General features: G+C 36.8%; 1 pseudogene; it reads right to left on the bottom strand.

Annotated features, from left to right (window-relative positions):
* Positions 1-8,844: 8,844 nt before the first annotated feature.
* Positions 8,845-10,240, bottom strand: LOC142617804 (F-box/kelch-repeat protein At3g23880-like; annotated as a pseudogene).
* Positions 10,241-10,814: the final 574 nt, after the last annotated feature.

Below are 10,814 nucleotides of genomic sequence, written 5' to 3'. Positions count from 1 at the left end.
AAAAATTGAAAAATCTCCAAAAATTTTGATCGCTTGTGTTGTGTTTATCACATGAGAGTTTGGCCTAGTACCTTCGTACTAATGTCGTAGTGCATTTACATACATAGCTTGTTTTGTATGCACGTCTATCTTTGTGGGAAAAATCTTGAAATCTATGTGTGATTGTTGTAAATCGATCTTCAAGCTTGTCATGAATGATTAGTCAATAGTCTTAATGGTTTTGATACATGCATGGACTTGTGCTTATATATCTTCCCACGTTTTTATGTTTCTGCTTTATAGCTCACCAAATGTCAAATCTCGAAAAGAGAAAAAGAGCTACAAAAGCCGTCGCACATACTAGTATTTGACTAGGAAAAAGGGGAAAGTGACTTGTATTGAATGTATGGTGCCTCAAAAGGCCAAAGGCTTACCCACAAAAATGAAATATCAAAAATTCAAGCATCGATCTCAAAATGAGATGTATTGTTTAAGAATGATCAAATGTTATGATTTGTATAGAAGTCAAATGAAAAGCTTCAAAGAGATGTAATCATTTTCTTGTGGGAGGTCATATATGTTCATTTCTATAATTGAGATAGACCACTTGACTTAGTACTAGTTGTGTATGACTTGATTAAATTGATCATTGAAACTTCACTCTAGACTAAGGACTAATGTGATGTATTTGCTCAATTGCTTGTCGATCAAACCCAAAATGATTTTTGAGTATTTTATATGTTTGTGAAAGTGTTTTTATGCTTTTGTGTTTTGAGTTTTTGTTCAAAATTGCATTTTTCATGTTTTTCATCAAAAACTCCTTCAGAGGCATTTTCCCGAGAAGCTCGCGACTAAGCTCTTCCCACGAAAATGGGTTAAGGTAAAATATTGAAAACACAAAATTCAGACAGAAACTTTCGCGACTATCTCGTGACTGTTTCGTGAGTAGTGTCTTCCCGCGAAAATTTTTGTGCTTCAGATGCATTTTTCACAAGTAACTTCGCGAAAAGCTAACCCACGGAAAACGCATGTTTTCAGTAATAAAGGGCTGATGTAGACAGTTTTTCAAAATCACTTGTTTTTCCCTCACTTTGTCTCCCTCAAGCCTTAAACAACCCAAAACCTAATTTCACTCAAAAACCCAACCTAAACTCAAGTACAATTATTTTAAAATCATCTCTAAGGTTTGTTTTTACAATCTTTTCTTTCTATTTACTTGGATTATGCCTTAGATTCTAGGTTTTCTTAAGTTGGGTTCATTTTTGAAAAAGGGTTGGGAACATTAAATTTTGTAAAATTTTTTTCAATTTCTTGATTGGGCTTTGTCCCATTTGATATATTTGTGTTTGTGTTAGCCAAATTGTGGCATTTTAACATGTATTTATGCAAGTTTCACTTATGTTCATGCATTGCCCACATGTTAGTTCAATAGGTGCATACCATGTGTTTGATAAAATGCCCAAATGCCATTTTGATGTCGTTTTGGACTTCATTGAGTTCCAAACTTTGGACATTACCATGATTGGACTTGTTTATAATGTCTTGATCATTAGTTGTGTGTTTTACACACTTTAACCCAAATGAGTTTAGTCATGCCTCGCACATGCATCACATATGCACACCACATACACACTTCATGCACACACTTGTCACTTGTCATGTTTTTGGATTTCAATCATGCTAGAACTATGCTATTACATGTTTAGCACTCTTTAACATGAGTGTATGGCTGTGTTTTTGTTCCTTTTAGTAATTTGTGCTTATCTTTATGAATTAACTTGGTACTAATCAAGTTTACATTCTTGTTTTGTGTTTTTGCACTTGTTTCTGTGTTTTGTGTCTGATTTTGCAAATGTCTCCTACTAAGCACTCTGCCACCAAGAAATCCTCAAAGCGTCCATACAAGGACTCAAAGAATTTCTGAACCATTGAGGTAGACATGGCCAACAACGATCGCTACAAAAGTCCAACGATCATCATGGAAAGGATTGTAAGGATGGAAACCCTTGAAAACACTACCATACTTGAAGTGTTCAAGGAAAGAACTTGGACAAAGTTGCTGAATCCAAGTGGAGATGTCTATGTTGAACTTATAAGGGAATTCTTCACTAATGCTACTGTGGAAGGAGATTGCATCAAATGTTGGGTGAGACAAAAAGAATTCATTATCACAAGGGATTCCATTCAAGAGTTCTTAGAAGTTCGTCCACCATCTCAACCAATCTCCATACAATATGATGATAGATTGGATTCTCTTGAGCCAATGGCAGAGCTCCTAGGTGGCTCTCTCAAAAAGAGGTCCATGAACACCGTTCCCTTCAACACGGAAATGAGGACATTGGCTTATGTAATGATCCACAACCTCTACCCGGTGATGAACTTGACAACATTGTCTGCACCAAGAACTATTTTCATTTATGATCTCTTCACACATAAGGAGATCAACATATGCAAACATATATACTTCATCCTCACCAAAAGCATAAAAAAGAGGAACTCAAGGACAATATTGCCATTCCCAAGTCTCATTATGGGTCTCATAACAAAGACAAGGCTGAAGATTCCAAGCGGCCTTACCATCGTGCAAAGGGACTATCCTATTGGTGCTCATACGGTGACTAGAAGCCAAGCCCACATCACCAGATCAAAAACTAGCATTTCTCAAATCCCAAGGGACAATATTGAGGAAGAAGGTGGTGACACGGAGGAAGAGATTGACAGGTTCACCTCAGCCCCGGAGGGCTCTACACAACCATCTTCCCATACACAAGCACGGGGACCCGATTGTCTTGATCGTGTCATTGCCAGGATTGAGAAGATGTATGGCATGCTAGAATCCCATGTGTAGCACACCACGGATCAATTTACATATGTCGAAGGCCAGATTATTGCACTATCGTCTCAAATTGAAGACATGATGATGGAGCAGCGGCAGCAACAAGAGGGATCTGAATCAGAATCTGAGCAGTTCTAGCTCCTTTGGCCATTCCGGTTAAAAAGGGGGAGAAATTTTTGAGGGGGAGTTGCATAGTTTGAGGGGGAGCATAGCATAGCAAAGAATAAATATTTGTTTATTTTGGTGGTTTAGTAGCTTACTTTTGGTTTTAGTACTCTACTTTCCTTTTACCTTATAGTTTTTATAACTATTAGATATTTACATTGCTTTCTTTTAAAGCTTTTATTTTAAGTACTTTGGTTTAAAACTTTCAGTTTACTTTCAGTACTTTGTTTATGTGTCTTTGCCTAGTAGCATTTTTTAAGTACTTTCAAATTATTTTGCATTATCTTGAGTACTACACACTTGTGCCCTTGTTGGATCTTGTATCCTTCATGCAAATACTTTGGTATTTTGCATTGGTTGTGTGTTTGGATATGCAATTGATATTTTCTTTGCACTTAATGACTATTCATTGTAGTCGTTCTTTAATGACTATTCATTGTAGTCGTTCTTTCCTGTATGATCAAGTTATGCTTCATTGTTTATATAGTGTTTATTACCTTGATCGCATTTTACTTGCTTATATACGTACCTTGTATTCAACTTGTCATGAGCTTGATGAAAGTTTTGTTTGTGTGCGAATGTTTTAGGATACAAGTGTATACATGCAAGTGCTTCACAGCTTCTATTAGGTGTGAGTGAGTTTTACCACTGTTCCCAACTCACGTTTAAGTCTAGAGTCTGTTTTAGGGGTTTTATCACGGAATAGCCAAAAGGGGAGATTGTAAAGTTGTGATTTACAACTATTTTGTGTTGGCTTTAATTCCGTGCCAAATTTGATTGTAATTTTGTTCAATCTTATGTACCCTGTATTTTAGGTGAGATTTCTTTGTAAAGGTTGTGTGTGATAGAGAGCAAGGAAGTCAATACCGTACCGAAGGTTATACCGATCAATACCGGTGTACCGTTCTAGGTTTATCGCTATTATATATATATATAGACATACTTGATTATTTATTTAGAATTATTTATAAATCTATATAAGAATCTTTAAATTTATAATAGCATATTTCTTTAAATTAATTGCTTATTTTTAATATGATTATTTCTTGCTCAAATATCAACCCATTAATATAACCTGACATACTAGAGTGTAATGATAATAAAGAACTAAAAAGATGATATTACTTATTTTATAAAAAAAAACCTAAAATTGCTTATCCAATTTGAGTGGCAGCTAGCCTAAAAGTCCAAGCATTATTGAAATTTGAACTCATTAGAGTTCACATGGGTTGTCAGGAGACTCAGAATTCACACAAAACAATTAAACAAGAGCCACACACACAACTAAAACAAAAGGCACAAGAAAACAATTAAACAAGAGCCACACACACACAACTAAAACAAAAGGCACAAGAAGACTGGTGCAGTCTCGGTCAAAACTGAAGAAGAAGAAGAAGAAGAAAAAAAGAAGAAAAAGGAAGAGAAGCGGCTAGATAAAATAGAAGGAGGAAGGCTGGGGGAATGGCCGACAACATGGGAAAACAACTAGTGAGGACGGCATCGTGAGCTTTTTGCTGCTAACTTTTTCCATTTTTTTTCAAGTTTTTGGTACTGCCGGATTTCCATTCTTCGGCCGAGATGTCCAATATTCGACGGTACGTTCGGTATAATCCAGTAAGGACCGGTATTTTAAGTGGTACAAATCATGGGTTTTTCTGTACCGGTTCACCTACCGATACGATAAATTCCGGCCATATCAGCCAGTACGGTACGAAATTGACTCCATTGAGAGAGAGTGTGAAGACTCAAGGCAAATTGAAGATCAAAGGAGTTTTCACAGGTAGCTCGCGAGAAGCCTTCCTGCGAAGTGAAGCATGTGCTCAACACATGACTGGAATGTAAAGAGTCATGACAGATTTTGACAGCTGGTTTTTGCGAGTGTCTCGTGGGTAAGGTCTTCTCGCGAGATACCCGTGAAACATTATGTTTTGCAATTTTGTCATATCTGATACACCACGTCTTTACCCACACGATATATATCCATATTACCCACATAATGAAAGGAGTGCTTTTCAGAGAGAAAACCCTAGCCACAAACCCTTGAGAGTTAGAGATTGTCATATCCACAATCTTCTACACAATCTTGTGTGGTTTTCCTCAACTCCTATCGTTCCATATCCAAATTCTTGAGAGGTTGATAGCCCAAACACTTACCACACCCATTCGGAGTGTAAAGTGAGGTTTTGGTGCTGTTGGAAAGCATTGGAATAAGCCATTTGTTTGGTGGATGCAATCGGGCTAAATTGCGTGATCCGGAAAGTTAGAGAAGACAAGGCTTGGCGAAGTCAGTTGGTAATAGGAGCTTGGAGGGCTCGAGTACATGGGGTAGACTAGGCTTGGAGGGTCTTTTGTTATTTGTGTACTCCAACTTATTCTCTAGTGGATTGATTTACTGCTTGGAGAGCGGCAGAGAGGTTTTTTACCGAGGTCTTCAATTTCCTCTTCAATAACACATTGGAGTGTTATCTTGTGTTTGCATTCTTCTTCCCTACTCTTTTATCTTTCATTTTACTGCTGTGTTGTGATGAATATGGCTTAGAGTAGTTTATTGTTTTGGTCGCTCGCATTTACTCTATTTCGTACTTAGCTTAAGTTAGAGTAAAATCAACCGAGCCGTAAGTTTTAATTTGGGGGTCTAAACAACTCTTGTATTTTCACACATTTTTTAGCTTTCACAACTCATTCATATCATTCAAGAAAATCTGGTACATTTTATACAAATTCCACCGTCTTCTTAGTAAGATACCACATTCGTTCCATCAAGTAAAGCAAGGTTCTCCCCATGTAAGCAGCCACATGAAAATTAGCTACATCTAAAGGATAATGGATAAGAATATCCTTCTCATGTAAAACTTTGGGGTCAAATAAAACACTTTTATTCCCCCTTTGTTTCATCGTTGGTTTGAAGTAGAAGTGTACCGTACTTGGTGAAACCAATGAAATTAAAAAGGTTTTCAAATAGTATATCATAGAGTTTATTCCAGGATTTAGGTACACCATACTCCATCATCACTCATATGAAGCATAGCATGCCATGTGTTTGTGGACCATGTCCAAATTGAATCAAAACAGCCACCTTTCAAGGAGTCATCATCAGGCTGAGGTAGTTCTCTAAATTTCTTACTATTGACATCAAATGATAATATCAAATCACTACAGTGCCGACCTCCTCCTTGTCCTATCATATCTAGCATCCAATGCAAATGTCCACTAATAAATGGGAATGACAAAGAACAATTAAAGTTGTAGTCCAAAACATTGGGTCTCCACGAGATTCCAAGTTCAACTTTTTCCCATGAATCTGAACTAAACGTGTACAGCTCAGCCACAGATTAAAGGTTTGCCAGTTGATTTATACAAAAACTTCACTGGGTACAACGACGATGTGGTTTGGAGGAGTGAAAGCAAGCAGGTTATCTCGGTTGTTGGGGGAAGAGAAACCACAATAAGATTCCTATTGTGATGGCAGAGTAACTCCAAAGGGAGGTTGTTGGCGGGGGGATTTAAAGTACTATGTCCTCTCTCAATGGAAACAAGGTTTTTGGTCTAGATGGATTTTCTACTGGATTTTTCATAAAGCGCGGCTAATAGTTCAGAATGAAGTGGGGGCAGCAGTTGAACGGAGATGTTCAGGGTTCAATTCCCCCTCCCTAATTAAGATATATTATAAAATAAAAAATAAAAATAAAAAATAAAAACAGCAGTTAAATCTTTCTTAAAAATTAGTAAGCTATTATGAGCAGTCAATACAATTACTAGTACTTTTGTTCCTAATGTTTTAAAACCCTTATCTATGAGTGCTTTCAGGCCTATCTCATGTTACAATATGGTGTAAAAATGTATCATTAAAATATTGGCAAATAGAATGACACCATGTGTAGACAGCTAGATTAGTTATAATCAGAAAACGTTTATCCCTAATAGAAATATTGCAGAAAATGTACTCCTTGCTCAGGATATATAGTCAAAGACTGACATAGGAATAAGGGCAAGGCCGGATGGGCAATCAAAGTGGATTTAATGAAGGCATATGACACAGTTTGTTGGGATTTCATTCTTCATTGCATGAAAGCTGTAGGAGTTCGCAGAGGTTTGTTCAAAAGGTTAGGGCATGCTTAATAACTCCTTAAGTTTTCAGTAGCTATTAATTGGAGCTTAGCTGGCTATTTTGAAGGGAAGAAGGGTCTCAGGCTAGGGGATCTATGTCCTCTTACCTAATTGTGTTCACCATGGAGATCATCTCCAGATTGATGCACTCTGCTGTAAAGATACCAAGATTTTCAAGTTTTATTCAAGATGTGCCGAGTTACAACTTACTCATCTTTGTTTTGGAGATGAACTTTAAATGTCAATTCTATTCAAATGATCATGAATGTGTTAATTGAGTTTAAGTCGCTTTCAGGTCTTGCAGCTAACCCAAGAAAAGAGCAAAATTTTCTATGTAGGGCTCTCTCAAAGTATCAAAGTCTAGATCCTAGCAGTCCTTCAATTCAGGGAGGGTGATCGCCAGTGAGGTACTTAGGAGTTCCCTTAATCTCAGAGAAATAAAATGTACAGAATTAAGGCTAGAATTCAGTATTAGACTACCAAACATCTACCATTGGCAGGTAGATTTCAGCTACTCTCCTCAGTTCTACACAACATTTAATCCAGCTGGACAAGCATTTTTATTGTCTTAAAGATGGTAATCAATATGATGATAGAACAAAATTATAACAGCATCTTATGGAGTGGAGGTGAAACATATACCAAAAGGGATAAAAAAAAAATCTAGGAAATCTGAGCATTTCTAAATGTGAAGGAGAGTTGGATCTACAAAGAGTAGAGGATTAGAATAAGGTAGCCATTATGAAGCATATTTGGAGCCTATCTACCCAAGGTAGTTCCATATGGGTGGATGGGTTAACAAGAATTTGTTGAAAGAGAGAAGCTTTTGGAATGTGAGAATTCCACAGAGCAACTTTGGGGTTGGAGAAATTTAATCAAATTGACAGAAGTGGCTAGAGCCCTTCAAAAATTTGAAATGGAGGAAGGAAGCAACGTCTATTTACGATTAGATTGGTGTTTTATACAATAGATAAGGCTACAAAGCAATTTATAATGCTGCCAAGAACATTGAAGCAAAGGTATCAAGTGTCCTTAAGGATTAAACTTAGGTGTGGAGTCTAGAAAGATATGAGGATCTGGTTGCTATATGAAGTAAGGTGCCTATGGTGACAAGTGGCAGCAGGGATGGACCCATTTTGATTCTCTCTAAATCAGGTAGATTTTCAAGTTCCATGATAAGGAATGGCACAGGGTTTCAGTTTTGCTGAAGTGAAATGGTGAAGGCTCATATGATTTTCTTTAGTAATTTCCAAGGCATGCCTTCATCCTTTGGCTTGCTATGAGAAATAGGTTTATTGCAAGGACATTCTAGCCTAGTGGGGGTATCAAGGTGAACTAAGGTGTGTTTCTACAGAAACAATATGGAATAAAGAGACCAACTATTCTTCCACTGCAGCTTGACTAGTAAGATATGGAGAGAAGTTATGAGATATTTTTAATTGATAATCCTAATACTGAGTCGAGTACATTGGGGAATTGGACTATAAGAAAGAGATTATAGCATTCCATATCAAGATGTGTCTCTCAGAGAACAGATATAGTGTGATTTGACAAGATCAATTGTCATTTAAAAAAAAAAGAATGAAAAATAGGAAAACAGTACAACACAGATACACAAGAAAACAGTTATGTTTGCCAATTATTTTCAGTTAGTTGACATTGCTAGATGTAGGTACGTTTGCAACAACCATCCCCATACAAATATCAAATATTGATATATATATATAATAGCAAGAACAATGAAATGATACTAAAAATCCAGCTTAAAAATTATGCTTTTGACAATTCTTACATTCCTACCGCAATAGGTAAAAGCATAACAAGGGTTTCAATTCATCCATACCACTAATGACAACCTCTACTTATACACAATCTATGGCCTTCTTAATAAGATACCACATCTGCTGCATCCAGTAAAGCAAGGCTCTCCATGTAAGTAGCTACAAATAAAGAAATTACATTTAAAGGATATATAAGTTGATTTTTATCAAATCCGCCTGATGTAGAGTTTTGGGGTCAAATAAAACAAACTTATTTGCCACCTCTAATTTTCTGTTGTTGAAGACTAGTTCAGGAATTTTACGAAATAGAAGTGAACCGAATGTGGTGAAACCAATGAAACAAGTAGAACTTTCAATTGGTACACTAAAAAGTTTATTCCAGGATTCACGCACACCATAGTCCCTCATCACCCATACAGAACATACCATGCCATTTGACTGTAGACTATGGTCAAATTTAGTTAAAGCCAGTTTCCCCTTGCACGATGTAAGACATCTGGAACTGGCATAATGTCCACCTTTGAAGGAACCATCATCATCATCATCATCAGGAAATGGTAGCTCTCCGAATTTCTCACTATTGACATTAAATGACAAAATCATTGCACTCGCTTGTCGTCCTCCTCCATCTATCATATCTACTATAATATGTAACATGAAATGCAGATGTCCACTAACAAATGGATATGGAAAAGCACAATTAACGGTATAGAACAAAATGTTGGGTCTCCACGAGATTCCAAATTCAACTCTTCTCCATGAATCCGAACTTAGTGTATACACCTCAACCTCAGGGGGAGGTGCAGGTTGGGTACGAGGCCTTGTAATCCTCACAACCTTGTAGTCATTATTTAGGGAGTCATACGCAAATCCGAGTCTAAAACTATTTAACTGGCTGAAGCAAGTACCAGACAACCTCTTAAATATCCTAATACTGGGGTTCCACAAGTATATATCGTCAACCAAAGACTTGCGGTACTTAGTACAATCAGTGAGACACAAAATTCCATCGCATGAACCCAAGAAATAGGCAATCCCACACTGAAAAGTGAAGGGAATTCTTAACTGGGATATCCTCTCAAAGGTGCGATCACAAGAGACCGTACAGAGTTGAGTGTTAATAAGATTGGGCATGTGAATGACATAACCATCATGGTGATCATTGTCAATGCTACACGATAGTTTATTAAGGTGGGTGGAGATGAATTTAGAGCTATGGATGTGGGAGCACAAGGATTTGGAGACGCACCTGAACCTTATGATTGATTGCACTGGTAGCCTTGACAGGATGTCGTGTACGATGTCGTCTGGGAGATAGTTCTTCCGCAGTCGGAGAATCGGTGGTCGTTGTAATGTTTCGGACATTTTTTATCAGAAGAGAGAATGAGCAATGAGTAGTTATGGCACGTGGGATAGAAACGCTTTTATAGCTCCTAAGCAGCTAAGCTTGGTAAAGTGTGTCGGAATCATTTCGTCTTTACTCATTTTGAGTTTGTAACTCGTGTGAAAACACTGGAACACAAAATATATATATATATATATATATATATATATATATATATATATATCACAACTTTTGGTGGGTCTCACCTCCGGTCCTCTGCTACTCATAACTAGTTTTATTTTTAGTATAAGTGAAGATTAAATTTTAAGTATTTTATTCAATTATTTGGAACTTTATTAATTGAGCTAACTTAAATTTACTATTCATAATTAGCTATTGCGGCAAAAGTTAGAGGATTTTTTTTTTTGTCCCAAGCATTCTCAACTAATGTTTTCTGGCCTTCAAGGTTTTTGGAGAGGATGCTGAGACAAATACAATTCATCATATACTTGGTTCTGTTATTGACCATTAATAGTTTTGTTTGCTAGAATAAACTAGTCACATACTCACTTATCATATCATTATTTTATAATTATGGTATAATGTATAACTTGATGAAAAT

This window comes from Castanea sativa, chromosome 11 (assembly GCF_040712315.1).
Source record: "Castanea sativa cultivar Marrone di Chiusa Pesio chromosome 11, ASM4071231v1".
Classification (NCBI taxonomy): Eukaryota; Viridiplantae; Streptophyta; class Magnoliopsida; order Fagales; family Fagaceae; genus Castanea; species Castanea sativa.
Note: the sequence above shows the minus strand (reverse complement) of the source record. Positions and strands in the feature narration are given on the sequence as shown.